Below are 23825 nucleotides of genomic sequence, written 5' to 3' on the forward strand. Positions count from 1 at the left end.
CTCGCCACGGTTGTTAACTTCACAGGGTGTGTGGGGTTTAGGGTGAAACCCGACAAGCAGATCGATAACCGTGCACCATGCAACAATCATAAGAAAACTTCTGCCCTAAAGCCTGGCACCTGGAATGTACGGAAAATGACCCTGGCTTTTCTGACTATGGCTTTCATGATGACCTGCAGGAAATAGACGATGTGCGCAAGACAGCTGTCATTGACATGGAACTGAGTAGACTGCAGATGAACATTGTTGCCCTGCAAGAGACGAGACTGCCAGACTCGGGATCTCTCAAAGAAAAAAAACTTTTCATTCTTCTGGCAGGGAAAAGCATCAAATGAGAACAGGGAATATGGTGTTGGTTTTGCAGTCAGAAATACTCTGCTGGGATCCATTGTTCCACCTACTGTTGGGAGTGAAAGAATCCTTTCTCTGCAGCGCCACTCATCAGCAGGACCAGTAACCCTCATTAGTGCATATGCACCAACACTGTCATCCACTACAGAAGTGAAAGACAAATTCTATGACGATCTGGCAGCTACTATCAAAAAAGTCCCTGAGAGAGAGCCACTGTTCATTCTAGGAGACTTTAACACTAGAGTTGGTGCTGATCACAATTTTTAGCCCACTTGTCTAGGCCGTTTTGGCATTGGAAAGATGAACGAAAATGGCCAACACTTGCTGGAATTTTGCTGTAATTATGGTCTTTGTGTCAGCAACACATTCTTTAATACGAAGCTTCAACACAGAGTTTCCTGGAGACATCCAAGATCCAAGCATTGGCATCAGCTTGATTTGATCCTCACTAGACTTCTAGCCTTCCTAGTATTACGATCACACGCAGCTACCAGAGTGCTGATTGCGACACTGATCACTCCCTGGAGTGTAGTAGAGTAAAAATGTGAGCAAAGAGATTGTGTCACACAAAAAAGGAAGGAAGACCACGTATTTATATCAGCAAGGTAAAGGTAAAGGTAAAGGTTCCCCTTGACAATTTTTGTCCAGTCGTGTTCGACTCTAAGGGGCGGTGGTCATCCCCGTTTCCAAGCCACAGAGCCAGCGTTTTGTCCGAAGACAATCTTCCGTGGTCATGTGGCCAGTGCGACTTAGACACGGAACGCTGTTGCCTTCCCACCGAGGTGGTCCCTATTGATCTACTTGCATTTACATGCTTTCGAACCGCTAGGTTGGCAGGATCTGGGACAAGCGACAGAAGCTCACTCTGTCGCGTGGATTCGATCTTACGACTGCTGGTCTTCTGACCCTGCAGCACAGGCTTCTGCGGTTTAGCCCATAGCGCTACCACATCAGCAAGACTCGTGATCAAAGAAAAGTGGAGGAATTTGCCCAAGGGCTTCAGGAAACCCTTCCAGGTCTGGCTGATGCAAAGGCACCTGAACGATGGGAACATTTCAAGAACGCTGGTTCGAAGCCCATTCAGAGGAGCTGATGCCAGCCATCTAGGATAATAGGAGAGCTCTAGCAGCATACAAAGCCTGACCTAGCAAGTACAACTTGCAAGCTCTTCGAGCTGCTCGTAGCAAAGTCCAACAGGCTGCCAGGAAATGTTCCAATGATTATTGGCTTCAGCACTGCTCTCAGATACAGATAGCAGCGGACACAGGTAACATCAAAGGAATGTATGACGGTATCAAGCAGGCTTTAGGTCCAATACCAAAGAAATCTGCTCCCTTGAAGTCTGCTACGTAAGTCTCAGTATATTCTGGGTTTATATTCCAGAGAGAACGTAGTAACCGAAGAAGCATTAAATAACATTGAGTGCCTGCCTGTCTTGGAAGAGTTGAACAGCGAACCAAACTTAGGAGAAATAAAAGCTGCCTTGGATTCCCTTGCCTCCGGCAAGGGACCTGGAAAGGATAACATCCCTGTTGAAGTGCTGAAGTGCTGTAAAGAGATCATCACCACCAAACTGTATGAAGTATTTCATCTTTGCTGGAGGGAAGGTGGAGTACCACAGGACATGAAGGATGCAAACATCGTCACATTGTACAAGAACAAAGGAGACAGGGGTGACTGCAATAACTACCCTGGCATCTCTCTTCTTAGCGTTGTAGGGAAGCTGCTTGCCCGTGTTGTGCTGAAGATGCTCCAGGTGATTGCAGACAGAGTCTATCCAGAATCACAGTGAGGATTTCGAGCTAATAGATCCACCACTGACATGGTATTCTCCCTCAGACAGTAGCAGGAGAAATGCAAGGAACAACAACAGCCACTCTTTGTGGCCTTCATAGATCTCATAAAGACCTTTGATTTGGTTAGCAGAGACGGTCTTTTAAATACTTCCCAAGATTGGATGTCCACTTCAACTCCTTAACATCATCAGGTCCTTCCACGAGGGAATGAAAGGCACTGTAGTTTTTGATGGCTCAACAGATGCCTTTGACATCCGAAGCGGAGTGAAACAGGGCTGTGTCCTCGCACCAACCCTTTTTGGGATCTTTTTTGCTGTCATGCTGAAGCATGCCTTCGGAACTGCAACAGAAGGTGTCTATCTCCGGACTAGATCAGACGGAAGCTCTTTAATCTCTCTGGATTGACAGCGAGGACCAAAGTCCAACTGAAATGCATACGGGACTTCCTCTTCGCCAGTAATGCAGCTGTTGTTGCCCATGTGGCTGAAGACATCCAACAACTCATGAATTGTTTTAGCAAGGCCTGCCAAGACTTTGGACTAACAATCAGCCTGAAGAAAACACAAGTCATGGGCCAGGGCGTGGACTCACCTCCCTCTATTACCATCTCCACACAAGAATTGGAGGTCGTTCATGACTTTGTGTACCTTGGCTCAACAATCTCTGACACACTCTCTCTAGATGTTGAGCTGGGTAAATGCATTGGGAAAGCAGCTACCATCTTCTCAAGACTCACAAAGAGAGTATGGCTCAATAAAAAGCTGACAACACATACCAAGATCCAGGTCTATAGAGCCTGTGTCCTGAGCACACTCCTGTACTGCAGTGAGTCCTGGACCTTTTGTGCATGGCAGGAGAGGAAGGTGAACACGTTCCATATATGTTGCCTCCGACACATTTTGGTATTACCTGGCAGGACAGAATTTATTTATTTATTTATTTATTTAACTTATATGCCGCCCACACTACCCGAAGGTCTCTGAGTTCCAAATAGAGTACTCCTAATGAAAAAATTCCTAATGGAATTTTTAGCATAGATACATTACTGAAACAGTGACGTCTACATTGGCTCGTGCATGTCGTGAGAATGGCTGATGGTTGGATTCCAAAATATCTCCTGTATGGAGAAATAGTGCAGGGAAATCACCTGAGAGGGAGACCGCAGCTGCAATATAAGGACATCTGCAAGCAGGATCTGAAGGCCTTAGGAATGGATCTCAACAGATAGGAAACCCTGACATCGGAGTATTCAGCCTGGAGGCAGGTGGTACATCTCGGCCTCTCCCAATTTGAAGAGACCCTTGTCCAGCAGGTCGAGGCAAAGAGGCAGTCACGAAAGCAGCAAAATCACGGAGCTGGACAGGGGACAGATTGTATTCGTCTTCAGCGTGGAAGGGATTGTCACTCTTGAATTGACCTTCTCAGCCACACTAGATGCTGTTCCAAGTCCTACATACAGAGCATGTTACCATAGTCTTTCGAGACTGAAGGATACCAAGTAGAGGGAAATTCTCCGAAACTGAATAATGTTTGTGCAAAATAACATATACATTCCTAAAACAGTGAGATTTTGCGACTCAATTAGACAGCTTCTAGATATTTTTAGATAGATTAGTTCATATTTCAAAGCCCACTGATTTTTCCTTAAAATTTAGTAAGAAGGTTCTGTAGCTGTAGAATTGCTTGATGTAGGTTGCATAGAATTACCAGCATAAATGGGTTTTTGATAGAATACTTGCTATTGATTATGATTCTTTTTCACTTTAGGACTATTCCATATTGAAGAGATCAGAGTTCTGATCTTTTTCTTCTTCTTCCTTTCCCATAGGAGGCTGGGCATTTTTGGATACAACAGCTCATGATGCTGTGTTGCATCTAATTAGTTTCTAAGGTTTTTGTCAGTTTTGTCATTTTCTTGTACATTCCTCACTTTTTTTTACCTTAACTACTCAGCTGTGACAATCCGTGCTTTTTGTTTCTCTTCATGTGTCCAAGTATTACAGCTTTCTGTATTTTATGTTTTATGAATTCTTTGTCTTTATTCATTCACTTTAGTGTTTCTTCATAGTGAATGAACAACTCTGCCTTGTATATATAGCTGCTAACAGAATAATTAGTGGAAAAAATATTAAAGCAGTTTAAACTGCAGCTAGCTGATTAACAATATACATATTTATTGCATATAAACAGTGATTTATTTCCTGTTTTGAGGAGAAAAATCCATTCCAAGCTGTCAAGTGTCAAGGAAGTATCCAGGGAGAGGAGAGAGTGAACTTTGGAAGGAGCTGGTGTTGTTGACATTTATTGAAAATCTTCTGTGTCTAACCTACTAATTTCCTTTTTGACATGAATAGTTTGGCTAATGTAAATATATATGAGAAAATGAAAAGTTAAGATAGTTTGATAGTACAGTTGTTTGGCATCTTGATCTAGCTCTGAAGTGTTAAGATGATGACGATTTACAGGAGTATTTTAAAAAGTAATTGGTCACAATTACAGTTCTAAAATAGGAAACTAGTTAGTTATAGTAATAGTTATGACTGTAAAAAAGTGACTTCATATTCCCACTTTCCAGACGTAATACTAAATTATTGTTAGTTGCTTTCAGCTAAATTCTACAAGCTGCTAGGCTGTGGTAAAAACAACAACACTCTTCTCCCATCCACTTCATTCTTGCCTCGGGACATACAAAAGAGCCCAAGGCTGCAGCTTTGTACCATGGTTATTCTCCACCTCTTACCTACTGAATAAGAAACTACAGAAGTAACTACAGTTACAGTCGCACTGGAAAATAAGTAATATTATCTTTCATTATATAACAGTTGTATGGTGGTATAGTTATAGGTGGTATAGTTATATCTTTGTTATTGGGGGAAAGAACTGCAAAAAAAACTTCATCGTTTATGCAGATTACCTCCCAGCTCTGGTTTGGATAGGATAATTACAGCTGGATTCCAAGTCTCTGGAATAGTTCTGTCGTTTCTCCCTGCCCCCCCCCCCCATGTCATTTAACCTTTAGCTTTCAATGTTGCCTTTTAATTATGTAGGCTGCTTTGGGTTTTTGTTAAGGAGAAAGGCTGGGTAAAAATATTTTAAATAAAATAAATAAATGTTGAGATGTTACTGAACAATTTTTTTATGTTACTGAACAGTGTTATGTTACTGAACAATTGGCCGTGTTCTATACAAGGGCATTTCCTGTGCTTCTGTTTCATAGAATCATAGAAAAATGAAGTTGGAAGGGGCCTACAAGGCCATCAAGTCCAACCACCTGCTCAATGCAGGAATACAATCAAAACATATCTGCCAGGTGATTATCTAAGTCTTTCCTGAATGCCTCCAGTGTTGGAGCACTCATGAACTCCCGAGGTAACTGGTTCCACTGTCATACTGCCCCAACAGGAAGTTTTTCCTGATATTCAACCGAAATCTGCCTTCTTTTAACTTGAGCCCATTGTTGCGTGTCCTGCACTCTGAGATGATTGAGATGACAGCCTTTCAATTATTTAAAAAGTGTTATCATATCACCCCTCACTCTTCTTTCTCAAGCTAAACATGCCCAATTCTTTCAGCCTTTCTTCATAAGGCTTAATTTCCAGCCCCCGGATCATGCTTGTTGCCCTCCTCTCAACTTGTTCCAATTTGTTAACATCCTTTTTGAAGTGTGATGTCCAGAACTGGACACAACACTCAAGGTGAGGCCTAACCAGTGCTGAACAGAGGGTGACTAGCAACTTGTGGGATTTGCAAACTATACTTCTATTAATGCAGCCTAAAATAGCACTTGTCTTTTTTGTAGCCACATGACACTGTTGGCTTATATTTAGCTTGTGATCTACAACAATTCCAAGATTCTTTTCACTCATAGTTTTGCTCAGTCAGGTATCCCCTATCTTGTAACTATGCAATTGGTTTCTTTTTCTGAGATGCAGTACTTTGCACTTATCCCTTCTGAATTTCATTCTGTTGTTTTCAGCCCAGTGCTCCATCCTATCAATGTCATTTTGAATTTTGTTTCTGTCTTCTAGGGCAGGGGTCATCATCCCCCAGTCCGCAGCCCGGTGCCAGTCCGTGGGCTTCCTAGAACTGGGCTGTGGACTTGTATCTCCACCCCCACCCTGCATGCATGGGGGGCATTTTGTGCTCGTGGGTAAGCGTGTCATGCTCACAGGTGGGCGTGCCACACTTTCGTGGCTCCCCATTGGCTGGTGGGCAGGCCGGAGGTGCCTGTTACTGGCCACTTTGTTCTCTTGGGTGGAATGTTTGTTCCCCCTTGTTGGTTGCAGCTCTTTGCCCCTAGCAGCATAGGCAAACAAGCAGTAGCAGGAAAAGGAAAAGGAAAGAAAGAGAGGGAGAGGGAGGGAACGAGCAACAAACCATCAAGACTGACAGATGGACGGGCACAAGCTGTCTGTGGCAGTCTGTGAATAGAAACCGAGGGGAAGGGGAGTGCTCGTGAGAAGGCTGTGCTCTCGGCATCACCCCCTCCCACGACACGTCTGAGCAGGGAGCGAAGGAGTGTCAGGCGGGAGGAAGGAGAAGCACGTGGCCAGGTTGCAAGCGGGGCCCCTTCTTCATTTCAACCGCAGAGAGGACAAGGCGACAGCAGCAGCAGCAGTGGCAGCACCAGCACCCGGAGGGGTGGCCTGACAAGGGGCTCAAGGTAAGGGCTCTGCATTGCCCCCTCCCTCCCTGGCACATCACCAGAGCACTTCAGAGTGCCTTGCCAGGTGACCCGCGAAGAGCGGTGGAGGGGAGAAAGAGAGAGAGACCTAAAACCAGAAGCCCCAGTTCTGCCAAACCTCTGACCCCACGAGCTCCGACGCTTCAGAGGGAGAAGACTACTGGGCAGGGAAAGGGCTCCCCTTCTGGATGCGTGGGCACTTTGGGGGGGGCAGATGGGACCCAACCCCTACACAGCAGAGAGGGTCAGTGGCGGAGTTGCTCCTGTGCCTTCCAGGACCAGGAAGACAACTCTGAAGAAGGGTGCTTCTGGGAGCCCCTGATGAGGAAGCCCCACACTTGCCAAGTAGATGCCGCTGCTGCTGCTGCACCCACTCCTGGTTGGGCTGAAATTAGAAGCCAGGCAGATTTTGAGAGTGGGTGGGCGTGTCGTGCTCATGCACATGTGCGCAAGCATGACACTCCCATCCGCAAACGCAACACGCCCCTCCGCAAGCGTGCCCCACCCTCCAACTGGTCCACACACAGAGCCCACATCCCCCAAACGGTCTGGGATCCCAAAAAGGTTGGGGACCGCTGTTCTAGGGTATTAGTTATTCTGTCCAATTTTGTATCATCTGCAAATTTGACAAGCATTCCCTGCACTCCCTCATCCAAGTCATTAATAAAAAATGGGCCTTGAGGTACCCCACGTTGCTGAAGTCAAGATATACTATGTCTACAACATTCCCTCTGTCTATCAGGGAAGTTTCCTGATCAAAAAAACAAGATCAAATTAGTTTGGCAAGTTTTGTTCTTGACAAATCCATGTTGGCTTCTAGTTATTACTGCCTTGTTTTCTAGGTGCTTGCACAATGACCGCTTTATGATCTGTTCCAGAATTTTGCTTGGGATTGATGTCAGGCTGACTGGCACGTAGTTCCCAGGTTCCTCTTTTTTGCTCTTTTTGAAGATAGGGACAATATTAGCGCTCCTCCAATCCTCTGACACGTCACTTGTTTACCATGGTTTCACGAAAATAATGGATAGCGGCTCTGAGAGTTCTTCAGCCAGTTCCTTCAGTACTCTCAGATGCAGTTCATCTGGCCCTGGAGATTTGAACTTGTTCAAGGTGGTAAGGTATTCCTTGACTATTTGTTTATCTGCCACTATTTGTTTGTTAACAGCCACTTTTATTTCAGCCTTCAAAATTCATCATTTTAAGTTCCGTAGTCAAGCTTAAGGGATTTCATTTGGGCAGTTTTAAAAAGAATAAAATAAATTCAAATTAGGAATATCAGATGTGTACATATTCTCTGAGAACTTGGCAAATGCTCTGTTTATTTCCTTCATGTAGCAGTGTGCTCTTCCATTTCCATCTTTTATACAAAGAACAGAGTTTCTGTTTAAGTTTTTCTTCAGCGTTATTGCTAATAGTCTAAAGGTTTTGCTGCCAAATACATAATAGCTTCTGTTTAAGTAAACTCATGCTTCTGTGTATTTTATTTGCCTCACTTGCTTCTGTCTCTCTGCATTCTATATTCTTTGCTATTAATTTTTTGTATGTATCTGCCCTATAAACTTGTTTTAACTATGTTGCATTAGTTGCTTGTCATAACTGAGTTAGGTTACTGGCTGAGTGAATATGACATCGACATCGCCCTCAGTGTTGAAGTCGTCCTCGGCTTCGGCTATGGCCTGAGCTTATAAGAAGCAAATAGAGAAGGACAGGGCTAAGCAAAAGAAAGCTAAGCGGATTCCTAGGCCCCACCACCCTCGAGAGCCTCCGGTCATTCAGATTTCCCTCCTGTCTCTCATCTTGGAGGAGTCGTCTAGAGATATACTAGACCAGGGCTCCATTTCAGAAGTGGGAGAGTCAGTGCCACTTACTCAAGCTCCAGCCTTGGTATCGATACCGAGCTTATCTCCAAGTCATGGCCCTCTGAGGCTGATGTCATATCCAGCCTGGCCTCAGCCCATTCTAGCCCTGTTTTGACCTGGCAGGCAGCTGTCATCCATCTCTCAAACTCGGAGGCATCGGTCTTGCGGTCCCCTCCGCATAAGAGGGCAGCAAAGCGACACCACATTTCCCCGTCTTCTCAGGATCAGGAGGTAATTTTTGTCCCGCATCCAACTCGATGCCACTCACTTTCTGAATATGGAGAGCCTGTTTATGAGGTCGGCCAATGTGGTGAATGCTATCGATACCGTGATTTGAACAGGATTACTATGAGCGTCCCAAGCATGTTCGCTACGTTTATGCCCCATCTGAGTCCTCACCGTTGCCTCCTCCTATTCGGAGTCGGCATCGAGCCTATTATCAACCCAATCTTATGGTACTGACCTCTAAGAAACTAAACACTATCTATCTCAGCTGGATGTCCCTCAATGCGATCCAGCTTCTGCTCAACACGGGCCTGTTCCATCCAAGCACTCATGCGCTTCTTCGTTGCCCTCAGCTTTGACATCGTGCCCCACAACCGCTTTGTCTGGATCCCGATCTTCTCGTCATGTCCCAACACTGATCCTTATCAACTGCTCGGGCCTGTCAACACTCTCCTTCGCCAACTCTCTCCATCTCTGGAAATTCCTCTGTTTCGACAGCTTCTGAACATGATCCTCCCTCTGAAGCTTCCAGGGAGTCTCTGTCGAATTTACCGACACCAAATTCAGATGTTGCAGATGTTCATCCTCCGTCCCCCTCTGAAGACTTTACCTCTTATTCCCAACTCATTCTTCGGATGACCAAGTCGTTGAAGCCTGATATTGAGCAGCCTCCTCCCCCTAAGCATGACCTCGTTTTCAATGATATAAATCAGGATAAATCCCCTCCGTTGAGTCTGGCTTTTGTACCAGCAATGCTGGACATTAAAGAATCATGGGCCAAGCTGTCCACATCCCTCCAAGTTTCCAGGTGGATTGAGAATCACTATCAAACACATGGTGCCAACACAGCTTTCCTTGTCCTGCTCCAAATTTTAATTTTTTCCAGCCTTATCAATCTCGCGCTGGTAACCAGTCAACAGTCACCACCACTAACCAAGAGGGCAGAAAGTTGGACATTCTCAGCCATCGTCTATATTCTTTGGCCTCATTTGTGATGAGAGTTTCCAACAATCAAGCGGCAATGGGCGCTTTTCACAGGCAGTTGTGGAACAAAATATTTCCTGTCCTTCAGTCTGCTCCCGAGGAGATCAGGACTGATGTGCTCAATACTCATCTAGAAGCCACTACTCTTCCTAAGCAGCAGCGTCTTGCATATCACCATATGGCTGATGCTGCCTCGAAGGATTTGGCTTCTGCCATTTCCCTCCGAAGACATGCTTGGCTGCGCTCAGCAGGAATAAATGATGATGCTAGATCCCGCATTGAGGATCTTCCATTTGATGAAGTCGGGCTTTTTAACAAGAAGACTGATCAAGTGATGGACAATGTAATTTGCAAAACTGCTTGTTCCTACTCCACCCAGCAGCCTAGATACCAACGCACTCAGTGACGCAGACCCTTCACTTTTCAACAATCGTTTCAGCAGCCTTATTGTTCTTACAAACCTTTCAGGTTTCAGAGGTCCAATCTTCCACAGCTGCTCCTTCTTTCTACTCTCAGGCACCAGCTCAGCATTGTAGTCAACCTTTCCGTTGACCTGCAAGAAAGAATAAACAATATATTTGACTTGATCCCTCCAAATCTATTCCCTGGCTGTCCCCATCATTCCCATCTGGATCCCTTTCTCGACAAGTGGTCCATTATCACCAAGGTATCTTGGGTACTCTCTATCATACAACATGGCTACCTGTTACAATTCACCGACCTCTCTCCACTTGGCTGAAATTCATGCTCTGTGGTCCAACTCGGAAAAGCTACTGCATATCAACCACCTAGAAATGCTAGCAGTCATCAAGGTTTTCCGAGCTTTCCACCTCCTCATAGCTGGCCACGGAGTCCAGGTTACCACGGACAATATGACCACTCTGTATTATATAAATAAACAGGGGGGTACTCACTCCTATACTGCAGCGAGTCCTGGACCCTTTGTGCACGGCAGGAGAGGAAGCTGAACACCTTCCATATGCGTTGTCTCCGACGCATTTTTGGTATCACCTGGCAGGACAAAGTTCCAAATAGAGTACTCCTAGAACGAGCTGGAATTTTCAGCATGTATACAATATTGAAACAGCGCCGTCTACGTTGTCTTGGGCACGTCGTGAGAATGGCTGATGGTCGGATTCCAAAAGATCTCCTGTACGGAGAATTAGTGCAGGGAAGCCGCCCCCGAGGGAGACCACAGCTGCGTTACAAGGACATCTGCAAGTGGGATCTGAAGGCCTTAGGAATGGACCTCAACAGATGGGAAACCTTGACATCTGAGCGTTCAGTCTGGAGGCAGGCGGTGCATCATGACCTCTCCCAATTTGAAGAGACACTTGTACAGCAGACCGAGGCAAAGAGGCAGTCCCGAAACAAGCAAAACCAGGGAGCTGGACAGGGGACAAATTGGATTTGTCTCCAGTGTGGAAGGGATTGTCACTCTCAAATTGGCCTTCTCAGCCACACAAGACACTGTTCCAAGACCTCAATACAGAGCACGATACCATAGTCTCTCGAGACTGAAGGATGCCTACACTTGATAAGTGGAATGTTTTCTTTAGATTTGTTGCATCATGAGGTTTATCAGCGGTTCCTGTTTCACTGGATACCCTCCTCTTGTTTCTTCGTCACCTATTTGATCAAGGTTTGGCCCACTCCATGATGAGAGTTTATATTTCTGCAGTAATATCCTATTAACCTATTGGATCTGAGGCCTCTCATCTATTTTTCCATCCAACTCTCAAGATGTTTCTTAGAGGCTTGCAGAACATTTGCCCAGCTGTGCGACCTCCACTCCCTCAGTGGTCCCTCCAAGTTGTTCTCCATGCTCTCACTTGCCCTCCCTTTGAGCCCATGACTTCAACACATCTCAAACTTATCTCTCTCAAAACTCTTTTTCTTGTAGCTATAACACCTGCATGTTGAGCAAGTGAGCTGGCCGCCCTTCGGGCCGACACTCCTTATATTCAGTTTTATCCAGACAAAGTTTATTTATTTATTTATTGGATTTCTATCCCGCCCACCTAGACCAAAGGTCTACTCTGGGCAATTTACAAATTTAAAAACAATAAAACCAAAAGCATATATTATAGGTCCAAGATGGAGACGTCACCTGTCTCCCTAAAGTGATTTCAGATGTCCATGTTAATCAGCCTTTTATCCTTCTGACGTTGTTTCCATCTCCCTCTTCTGATGTTGAATGCATGGTTCACTCCCTCGATGTTTGTCGTGCTTTAGTATTTTATGTGTCCAGGACTAAAGATTTTTGCACTTTTCTCAAACTCTTTGTCTGCTTCCATGGCCCACAGAAAGGTTCTCTGGCCTCTTCACAGACAGTCTCGAGGTGGATTGCCTCTGCCATTGCTTTGGTTTATGACCTGGTGGGCAAGGCTCCACCAGATGTGCTAAAAGCACACTCTGCAAGAGCAATGGCAATTTTCACTGCCTGGCTACGTGGCATTGTCGAGCAGCCACTTGGTCAACTCCCTCGACTTTTGTGACGCATTACCGTCTGTACATCAGGGCCAAGAAAGAAGCAAGTTTCGGAAGGGCTCTGTTGACTTCATTGTTGGCATGACAGTTGTCCTTCCAGTCACCCATTTGTGTGCATTCACAGAGGCCATGAAGAAGAAAGAGAGGTTACTTACATACCTGTAACCATAGTTCTTTGAGTGGTCCTCTGTGAATCCACACATCCCATCCATCCTCCCCGCTGTCCGTCACTTAGTGTCTTGAGCTTTGTTTCGGTCAGAGCCTTGACAGAGGCTGACATTTTCGGAACTGAGGTATTTCGGGTGGGCGGAGCATGCACGCCACAGGGCAATGTCCTACTAATCACATTTTTTAAAGCTCTAGAATATTCCAAGAAGTCCTCCGCAGGGGCAGTAAAACCCATTTATGTGCATTTGCAGAGGACCACTCAAAGAACTATGGTTACAGGTAAGTAACCTCTCTATTTGCACTCTTTCAGCAGCAGATTTTTGTATCTCTAAATTTCAATGCCCTGGGTGAAAGGTCCAGTTGCCTACCCTAGTTACAGCTCTAGTTAACTCTAAAATTTCAGGAGGGAGCTGCCTACTGTTCAACTGCAAGCCACCTGTGCTTTGCTGCATCCTGTATTAGGGCTTGTGAAACAGTTTGGGTAAGAGTTTTTAAAAATACAGGTAAATGGCTTGCTCTCCTCTGTTGTATGGCACATTACTTCTAAATTAAACACAAAAAAGCAAATAAAATAAAATAAAAGAGCAAAATATGCTGCTTATATACTGTTCCATATTGCTTCAAGCAATCTCTGGGCCGTTTACAAGTTAATTATGCAGGCTACAAAATTGCAACATCTCTCCTCTTCTCTCCTTTCTTTACAGTGCCTGTTAGGAAAATTGTGCTTTTTACTGAACTCTCCTTCTGTAGACGAAGTCATTCATCCATCACACCCCACTTGGCTGTGGGTCAACAGAAACTTTTAGGAGCAATAGCCGGTAAAACCATAGCTGATATGAAATGATTAAAATCTCTGTTCATGCAGGGTTGTTTCCCAATAAAAGTAATATCCCCTCAGAGGTAGAGAGAGATAAAATCCTTCACAAAATTTCTGGTTTATGAAATGGGGATATTCCTTCTGTGTTAACAATTCAACATGCAAGGAAATGGTCCGATATTGCCTAGCAATACTGTGCCCCATTACAAGCAGGAAAAAGGATGCCAAGCTTTACATAGCAAAGGAGATTCTAAATGTCAACAATACCAATGTTAGCAGTCAACATGGTCTACAGGATCCCCTCTTTTGTTTACTCCCATTCATGGAAAACACCAAGCTCCCAGAACCTGAATTATTTTTAATCAGTTAAACACGTCACCCAAACACAAAGCAACAGTTATGGCTTTTTTACAACAAGTGTGCTTATTATTTATTGCTTGGGGTAGAAAGCCGACTAAATGCCTAGAAAAAATGTGGCTTTCACTTGAGTGTGTGCACTCAAATATTTGTGAAGTATTGTATTGTTATCCCCTTAACGGGTAATAAAAATTCCACATGTTTCCATCCTATGCAACTCAGTATAACCTGTTGGCATCAGTACTTAAAAGAAAATTGCAGTCAGATTCCTTTCCCATACATTGTTTTTATGTGCTATCAAGTTACTTTTGCCTTATGGCAAACCTCATAGGGCTGTTCTTCATACATGTTAAGGAATGGTTTATAGTTGTCACCCTCTAATGAATTTCCGTGACCAGTTAGGGATTTGGAGCCAGTTTACCAGAGTCCTAACCTAACACTACCCATTATTCTACACTGTCTCCTTCAAATAGTATTCAGGTCAAATATTCTTTTAGATGAAAGAGTGAGGCAAAGCACATCTAGATTTAGAGAAGGCTAGAGGAAAGATATGGATATTTTTCGCAGAAACTTCTGGTTTTAAATAACTCTCAGTTATGTGCAATGTACATTTTTTCTTTGTCAACAATGAATGCCTACTGGGGCTTTCCTCAAAGCTTTGGGGCAGGGGAGTAAAATGTCCTGAATAAGGGTGTTTAATTCTTTCAAATAAATTCAAATAATTTATTGTAATTGTAAGTATATACATGGTATACCCATACAACAAAATTCACACAGGCACCCAGATTTTTGTATTGCATAATCTATGTCCATATCAATGCTGATTCCCTCCCTTCCTGAATTATCATTTGTTGTACCTTATAAAGACTTGTGGATGTCAACTATAGGTAACAATACACAGTATTGGAAGAATGCAATGGAAGGTATAGACTGCAGTAGTAGACTGAAGTCAACTATTCCTCTGACCTCCTACTACACAAAAAATTATGTGTCATCATCACATGTTTGGCGCACTGATAGTATTTCAGATTCAAAAACAGGAGCAGTATTAGCACCTACCAACCAGCAGCTATCAAAGTCAAAGTCTGCTACTATGAATGAGGAGTGTTTTTTTTGCAGAGGTGGCAGGAAGAAAGTCTTTTGTTTTCTGAAACAAAGTCCTGAAACTGGAAGCCGCCACACTCCATACACAGCTGCAGTCAGTGTGACTTAGTGAATACACAGCACCTGATGAAAATTCAGGTGTTCATACTTGAACAGAGGATTTCTTCTAGGCATTCAGACCACTTAGTGCCACCAAGCAATAAATATCTACAGGACATTTTGAATAGTAGCCATGATAATTGTTTTGTGTTTGCATGAGATGTGATTGAAAAAAGAAAGAAATCAGCTTGGTATCGCTTTGTGAATGGTAATGAGCTAATCAGGAGATCCTGTAGACCATCTTGGTGCTGACATTGGAGTTGTCACCATTCAAGCTGGCTTTGGCAATTCATCCCTGTAACGGCCTCCCTCTATGTCACAAAGGGGGGTCGCTACGTCACTCTAAATCTCTCTTCATTTCCACTGCCACCAACCATTCCCTCAAATAAGTAGCTTCAGGCCAAAATATGATTCAAAATGAAAACTCAGGTTTATTGGGTACAAATAAAAGGAATGGTAAATCACTTATAATTAAATAATACTTCAATCACTATAACAAAAGCACTAGCATACACAGACTCTCACAATATATCACAGATCTCCTACCCAAGCCCTATCAGACCCTATCTGTCCCTATCTCTCCCTATCTAAACTCTCTCACACACATTCACTCACATTTATACCACAGCTCCACCCCTTATGTCCCACCCTCCGTCACACCATTGGTAGATGACTCACAACTTTAGCAGTGACGGACAGGTGAGGTCATAGCTGTACGTAACAATCCCTTTTTCTGCTGGCAATGCAGGCACAATATTGTAAGATGTCAGACCATTTCCTGGCATTTTGAACTGTGGACACATTTATAAAGCAGACATTTCAGGAAAGATTGAGTCTCCTGGCTTATTAATACCAAGTTTAGCAACACAATGCATTCAAATTTAGAATGCAAGAGATCATTGGAATATCTAGGCTACAGTACCAAATATACCTGGAAATAAATCCTATTGAATTTAGTAGAGCTTCTTTCTGAGTAGGCTCGTCGTATGAGATTGCAGTTTAAGTATTTTTGGCACCCTTGTATTGTCAACCCAAGAAAAAGCTTTTAGATACTGTTTCTGCAAGTGATCCTGTTTACTAACCTATTCAGAAGGAAGTCTGAAAGAGTTCGGTGACATTTAGTCAAGTGGAAAAGCTGCAGTTCTAGTACTGTATACCCTTTTGCCCAGAAGTAAGCCTTGTTTACCTTAATGAGAATTACTACTGAGTTCATAGGAGCAGCACTGCAAGCTAAGTTACCTCTTGGGAACAAGTCCTGTTGAACTGAATGGGGCTGTCTTTAAAGTATGCAGACACTGGCCTGTTCTATCTAAATATCTGAGAAGGCAAGAATGAAATGGAAGTGGGAAGAAAGATTTGCTTTGGATTCCTGTGGCCAGAAAACATTCCAGAGAACTTCTCTCTCTCTCTCTCTCTCTCTTATTTTCTGTCTGTGTTGCTTCTTTCTCTCTGTCTCCGCTTGGTTCCTCCCTCCCATACCCTCTGTGCTTCTTTCTCTATGTTCATGTCCATAAGTCCTCTTTCTCTCTCCTCCTGCTCCCTTTGAAGTTCCTCTCACCATTCTCTCTCTGTCTCTCCTTAATCTCCATGGCCTTCCTCTCCCTCCCTCCCTCCCCACCTTCTGTTTCTAGTTTTTCTGTATCTCTCAATCTGCCTTCTCTACGCTCCTCCTTTTAAAGTCCCTGCCTCATGGCTCCTCTCTTCCTCCCTCACCTGGCATGGTTCCTCTGTGTATGTGTTCATTTTTTCCAAAGGCACTTACTCATGTAGTAGGATGTCCTATCTACCATCTTGTCCAGAAGTAAGTACCATTCACCTCAGTGAGACTCATTTGTTTCATGAAGTACTGGCAAGAAATTTGGGTAACAGCTGTTGAATACTTCAGTAAGAACATGCAGCCAATGTAAAACAAGCATCTTTAAGGTCTAGTATCTTTTAAATAACAGCATAGATCAACTTCAAACAAAAAATCTTGTAACAGGAATCATTTTCTCTTCAGGAAGAAGTTATAAGCATTTGGAAAATAACTACAGAATTTGCTAAGAGCTGTGTAAAAGCAGTAGCAAAATACTGTAAGATCATGGAGAGAACTTTTATTACACACACACGCCCAAACTTTAAAAGTATTTGTCCAATTTTCTTCATATCTGGCACAGAGCAAGATCATAATGTCTACTATCACCTGCCAAATATGATTCTGATTCAAAAGTTATAATCTTTTATTTGAACTGCCTCCTTCTATCAGTAATGGTTTATGGAATGCTGTTTGGACTGCTCATGCAAAATCAGATTAATATATGTATGGTAACTTTGCCTTCAAAGTAACATATATTCCCATGGTTAGGCTGCAGTTCTAAATTCTTGGGAGTCATAGGAAGTAATGGAAATCTGAGGTCTTCAGTAAAGCATTTTTGTAGAAGGAGACAGAACCTGGATGCTCCACTCTGCCTATAATAACTACTTCTTTGGTGGTTCTTCCCTCTGTACTGAGAGATGTGTTGGTGCTGCGGGCTAAACTGCAGAAGCCTGTGTGCTGCAGGGTCAGAAGACCAACAGTCGTAAGACTGAATCCATGCGACGGAGTGAGCTCCCGTTGCTTTATCCCAGCTCCTCGCCAACCTAGCAGTTCGAAAGCATGTAAATGCTAGTAGATACAGTGGTGCCTTGCTTGACGATGATAATCCGTTCCAGCAAAATTGCTGTATAATGAAATTGTCGTCAAGTGAAAGTAAAAAACCCATTAGAGTGCATTAAAAACTGGTGAATGAGTTCTAATGGGCGAAATACCTCACTGTCCAGCAAAGATCCTCCATAGGGCAGCCATTTTCTGGTGCCTGTTAAGTGAGGAATCCATCCTAAACACAGTGGGGAGCCATTTTGCACAGTGGGCGGCCATTTTGAAACCCAATGATCAGCTGTTTTTAGATCATCGTAATGCGAAGAATTGGTTCCCGAAGAAGGGAACCAATCGTCGTGAAGCGAAAATCGCCCTTTGAAACATTGTTTTGCGATCACAAAAGCGATCGCGAAAATCCCATCGTAAAGCGGATTTGTCATGGAGTGGGGTAATCGTCAAGCAGGGCACCACTGTAAATAGCTACCACCTCGGTGGGAAGGTAAAATGGCGTTCCCTAGACACGCTGGCCATGTGAAAACGGAAGCTGTATTCGGACAAGCGCTGGCTCTACGGCTTGAAAAACGGGATGAGCACCGCCCCCTAGAGTCGGACATGACTGGACTAAAAATGTCCAGGGGAATCTTTACCTTTACCTTTTCCCTCTATTGGAAATTTGAAGGGAGGGGGAGATTTGAGGAGCATTGGAGAGAAGATATGAATCTGTTCGATCTCTAGCTCTTTTAGATCCTAGTAGAAGTAGGGTGGATACCCAGTGTGGTGTAGAGGATAGAGTGATGGACTAGGGCTCAGGATGCCTGGGTTCATAATCTCTGTCCAGTCATGGGAGCTCACTGGGTATGTGGCACTGGTACAACCATTCCTTAAATCTCTCGCTTACCTTGAAAACCCTACTAAGTTTGCTAAAAGTCGGTTCTGAATTTTCAGCATACACAAGAAACTGCAACAGCAGCAACAACAACAAGGATGGGAGTTGCATTTAGATCAGCTCTAAGGCTGGGTGAAATGAATTCCCACTATGTTTAGTAGGAAGGAATTTTTTTTGAAAGGGCCAAAGAAAACCAGCCCTAGAGAAGGGGTTTTGGACAGATCGGAATTTGCATAATCAGAGTACTCAGTTACTAGGTCTTCTTCCTCTTAGGACTGTAGCCTTAAATTATCATTTACTGATTTCTTACAAATAGGATTAGGAATAGGGCGTCATGTAAGATTAAAAAATTGACAAAGAAAGGGACTGATATAACACTGGCTGTTTGAGTATTGTTTACATCTGGCAACACATTTTGAGAGAAAACTTACTCAGTTTCTGAGTATGATTTGTATCATGGGGTGGGGGAGAAGAGAAAGATTCATAATCTACAGTATGCAGGTATGAGTTGAGTTGAGTTTATTGTACAGTCATAGACTCAAAAATACAAGGATAAAAACATTACATAAAATATACAAAATAAGTTAGATATTAAAAGATAACAGGAATATAAAATTTGAATCACTCTGCAGGTATCACTTAGACAGTATGCATTAATCTCCTCAATAACAATAAATGGGTGAATCACTGAGCATTTGGTAAATAAAATCCTCTATAGGTTCTGTTGATTCAATGGGCCACTCATCTTTGTTGTTTAGTCGTTAAGTCGTGTCCGACTCTTCATGACCCCATGGACCAGAGCACACCAGGCCCTCCTGTCTTCCACTGCCTCCCGGAGTTGGGTCAAATTCATGTTGGTAGCTTCGATTACACTGTCCAACCATCTCGTCCTCTGTTGTCCTCTTGCCTTCACACTTTCCCAACATCAGGGTCTTTTCCAGGGAGTCTTCTCTTCTCATGAGATGAACAAAGTACTGGAGCCTCAGCTTCAGGATCTGTTCTTCCAGTGAGCATTCAGGGTTGATTTCCTTCAAAATGGATAGGTTTGTTCTCTTTGCAGTTCAGGGGACTCTCAAGAGTCTCCTCCAGCACCACAATTCAAAAGCATGAATTCTTCGGCAGTCAGCCTTCTTTTTGGCCCAGCTCTCACTTCCATACATCGCTAATGGAAAAACCATAGCTTTGACTATGCAGACCTTTGTCGGCAAGGTGATGTCTCTGCTTTTTAAGATACTGTCTAGGTTTGTCATCACTTTCCCCTGAAGAAGAAGGCATCTTTTGATTTCATGGCTCCTGTCCCCATCTGCAGTGATCATGGAACCCAAGAAAGTAAAATCTGTCACTGCCTCCATATCTTCTTCTATTTGCCAGGAGGTGATGGGACCATTGGGCATGATCTTAGGTGTTGTTGTTGTTTTATGTTGAGCTTCAGATGATTTTTTGCGCTCTCCTTTTTCGCCCTCATTTAATTCATCCTTTCTGCCATCAGAGGGGTATCATTTTCATATCTGAGGTTGTTGATATTTCTTCCGGCAATCTTAATTCTGGCTTGGGATTCGTCCAGTCTAGCCTTTCGCATGATGTATTCTGCATATAAGTTAAATAAGGAGAGAGACAATATACAGCCTTGTCGTACTCCTTTCCCAATTTTGAACCAAACAGTTGTTCCATATCCAGTTCTAACTGTTGTTTCCTGTCCCACATATAGATTTCTCAGGAGATAGATAAGGTGGTCAGGCACTCCCATTTCTTTAGTACCTTGCCATAGTTCGCTGTGGTCCACACAGTCAAAGGCTTTTGCGTAGCCAATGAAGCAGAAGTAGATGTTTTTCTGGAACTCTCTGGCTTTCTCCAGCACATGTTAGCAATTTCCTCTCTAGTTCCTCTACCCCTTCAAAATCTAGCTTGTACTTCTGGGAGTTCTCAGTCCATGTACTGCTGAAGCCTACACCTTGGAGGATTTTGAGCATAACCTCGCTAGCGTGTGAAATGAGTGCAATTGTACGGTAGTTGGAGCATTCTTTGGCACTGCCCTTCTTTGGGATTGGGATGTAGACTGATCTTTTCCAATCCTCTGGCCACTGCTGAGTTTTCCAAACTTGCTGGTATATTGAGTATAGCACCTTAACAGTGTCATTTTTAAAGATTTTAAATAGTTTGACTGGAATGCCATCACCTCCACTGGCCTTGTTGTTAGACTTACTTTCTAAGGCCCACTTGACTTCACTCTCCAGGATGTCTGGCTCAAGGTCACCAACCACACTATCTGGGTTGTCCGGGACATCCAGATCTTTCCGGTATAATTGTTGTAAGTCTTCATAGAATTGGTCAGTTTCAGCCTCTTCAGCATGGGTGGTTGGTGCATTAACCTGGATTACTGTGATGTTTAAAGGTCTGCCTTGGATTCGTATAGAAATAATTCTATCATTTTTGAGATTGTATCCTAGTACAGCTTTTCCGACTCTTTTGTTGACTATGAGGGCTACTCCATTTCTTCTACAGGATTCTAGACCACAATAGTAGATATTATAATCGTCTGAATTGAATTTCCCCATTCCCGTCCCTTTTAATTCACTGACACCCAGGGTATCAATATTAATTTTTGCCATCTCCTGTTTGGCCACATCCAGCTTACCAAGGTTCATAGGTCTTACATTCCAGGTTTTTATGCAGTATTTTTCTTTGCAGCATCGGACTTTCCTTTCACTTCCAGGCACGTCTGCAGCTGAGTGTTCTTTCGGCTTTGGCCCACCACTTCATTAGCACTGGAGCTACTTGTCCTTGTCCTCTGCTCTTCCTCAGTAGCATGTTGGACACCTTCTGACCTGAGGGGCTCCTCTTCCAGCATCATATCTTTTAGCCTTTTGTTTCTGTTCATGGGGTTTTCTTGGCAAAGATACTGGAGTGGATTGCCAGTTCCTGTTCCAGGTGGCTTGCGTTTGGTCGGAACTCTCCACCATGACCTGTCTGTCTTGGGTGTCCCTGCACGGCATAGCCCATAGCTTCTCTGAATTACTCAAGCCCCTTCACCATGACAAGGCAGCAATCCATGAAGGAGAAAAACTGCCTGCTAAGGATATGATAAATTGGGATTCTGTTACTGACTATTGTTTTAATCCCCAGTTCATATCCAGATTTATCATCTTAGTTGTGCCTGTCATTGTTGCAGTAAAATCAGTTAAGTTGTTTTCTAGTGGAAGCAGTGATAACAACTATTTTGTAAATAATCCAAATTCTTCTAAGCCATTTTGCAATTATCTCTGTGGCTCTTTCAGATGAAACATTTGTTTCCCCATAATGCAGCAGATTCATTTGTGACATTATCAGTACAGTAGGACTCCCATATCCACAGGGGATCCATTTAATGATCTTCCACGAATGCCTGAAACCATGGATAGTAGCAAACCCACAAGCCCCATCCTCTTGCATGTTACAGGGCTGCACTAGATCACAGATAGGGTAAACTCATGGATATCGATTCTGCGGATGTGGGGGTCCTATTGTATTTTTTCAGCTATCAATAAGATGTGAAGTTTGTCTTGGTGTGATAAAATCTGTGTCTTTGTGTGCTTTGCTAAATGGCAATATTTATTTTTTGTTGCCGTTTATTCTGAGTGACGGGAAGCAAATTTGAGCACTACGTTTTAATTTTATTTCCACTGTCCGAGCTTCTCAGTTAGAAACTTCCAATTTGCAATCAATTAGGATAGAAACACATATATATCCACCAACCCCTAAAATAGCTCTGGAAGAGAAGTTCCAGCAGGGAAATTAATTTTGTGTGTGTGACTTTATTGAAGGATTTCTAAGACTTGGGGCAGAAAAACTGCTTTTTGAGAAATAGCTTATATTAGTTAAGTCTGGGTGTACCACACAGTAAGCCCTGCATTTTTGTGAGTAACAGATATAGAACAGGACTCCACAGTTCTACTGCACCCATGTTGCCAACAGTTTGGCACCTTTTGAGAATTCTGCAGAAGCTGGAACCACATTTGTTCACCCTATTCCCTTTTTATACACTCTAAATTGCTCAAGCATTGCAGTGGCACAAAATATAAGAGGAGGTTGTGTTTATAGTGCATGGAGGTTATATGCTATGTTTCACCATTCTTAGTTAAGAGCTTGCTGCTTGTTTCAGTTTGATTGTTTTGCTGCTATCTTTGACAGAAAAAAAGAAAAGATCTATTAGGTGAACTTGCCATCTCATTGACTGGCAGGCCTCACCCCAGTGGGGGAAGGATTACTTCAACAATTTCTCTGTTGGCAGAGGCAGCAAGATTTAGTGTTTATACAAGAGAGGTTAAGCAGAAGACTAAGGTTAACTATGGAGGGATATTCTCCGTTTTCTTACTTGACTCTTAAGACTGTCAGCACTTAGTAACACTGGAAGAAAGAGAATGAATGAATGAATGAATGAATGAATGAATGAATGAATGAATGAATGAATGAATGAGCACCGACAGCATTGCAAAATATCCTGGTATTAGGCCAGCTTTCATTCTCCATGTCTCTATTCTCTGGCAGCAGTCATTCGACCATGAGACAAATTCCACTGGGAATTTCTAGCAAAAATATTTCCAGCTTGCTTCACCGATATACATGCACTGGTTATCTGGTACTTTTCACCACTCCTGCAATATTCTCTTTATCAGGGCCAGTCTTGTGATTAGGTATAGGCTGCTGTCTGAGCCAGAGCATGTCCTGGAAGGACAGCAAAGGGGTTTGAGATTCTTGGCCTCAGTTTCAGGTCAACCTTGTGCACTGGGACTTTGGCTGGGTGTGGGATGCGAGTCTCATTCCCTACTTAACTTCAGGTGGCAAAATGTCTTGGGTCTGCCCTGTTCTTTCTTCTATAGCTCAGCACTTCAGAACAGGAACTACACTGCAAACAAAGCACCTGGTCCAGAGAAAACTACTAGCTAAAGGGCTGGTTCAGATAGGTAACATTTTCCAAGCAAGATTACCAGAGGACTGAAATCTGTTCCAGCTATTGACATTGTATGAGTATATGGCGCATGCTGAGGCCAAAAACAGACATTGTAGGTAGCTCACGGTTGGAGCCAAAAAATACATTTATGTTGTAGAGAAGAGACTGAGAGAGTCTTCCTGTGTTTGTGAAACCAGACTTCAAATTAATCCTGTGCTTTAGTCTTGGCAAACAATCTCCAAACCAAGCAAACTAATAAAACTATTGGAAGAGGTAGATTAGCCTGGAAAATCCTGGAAGTGAGAAAAGGTCACATTGTAACATTCAGATGCTTGCAATAGTGAAGAATCTCCTTCTTCTAGTCACAGGCTAACTGTAATGCCCGTTTTTGGCCAGAGTCAGACCTATGGGCCACTAATCTGAGTATTATCAACTCTGATTAGCAGCAGCTTTCCAGAATT

The 23825-nt window shown here is 43.4% G+C and overlaps 1 long non-coding RNA gene across 1 annotated transcript in view; it reads right to left on the reverse strand.

The window, feature by feature from the left end:
* Positions 1 to 16749, reverse strand: part of LOC110081401 (uncharacterized) — a 45952-nt gene extending 29203 nt beyond the window's left edge. Inside the window, exon 1 of the long non-coding RNA XR_013541645.1 lies at positions 10361 to 16749. This is a non-coding gene — a long non-coding RNA (uncharacterized LOC110081401). The remainder of the gene's footprint in view (positions 1 to 10360) is intronic.
* Between the last annotated feature and the right edge of the window lie 7076 nt (positions 16750 to 23825).

Source organism: Pogona vitticeps, chromosome 2 (genome assembly GCF_051106095.1).
Source record: "Pogona vitticeps strain Pit_001003342236 chromosome 2, PviZW2.1, whole genome shotgun sequence".
NCBI classification, from domain to species: Eukaryota; Metazoa; Chordata; class Lepidosauria; order Squamata; family Agamidae; genus Pogona; species Pogona vitticeps.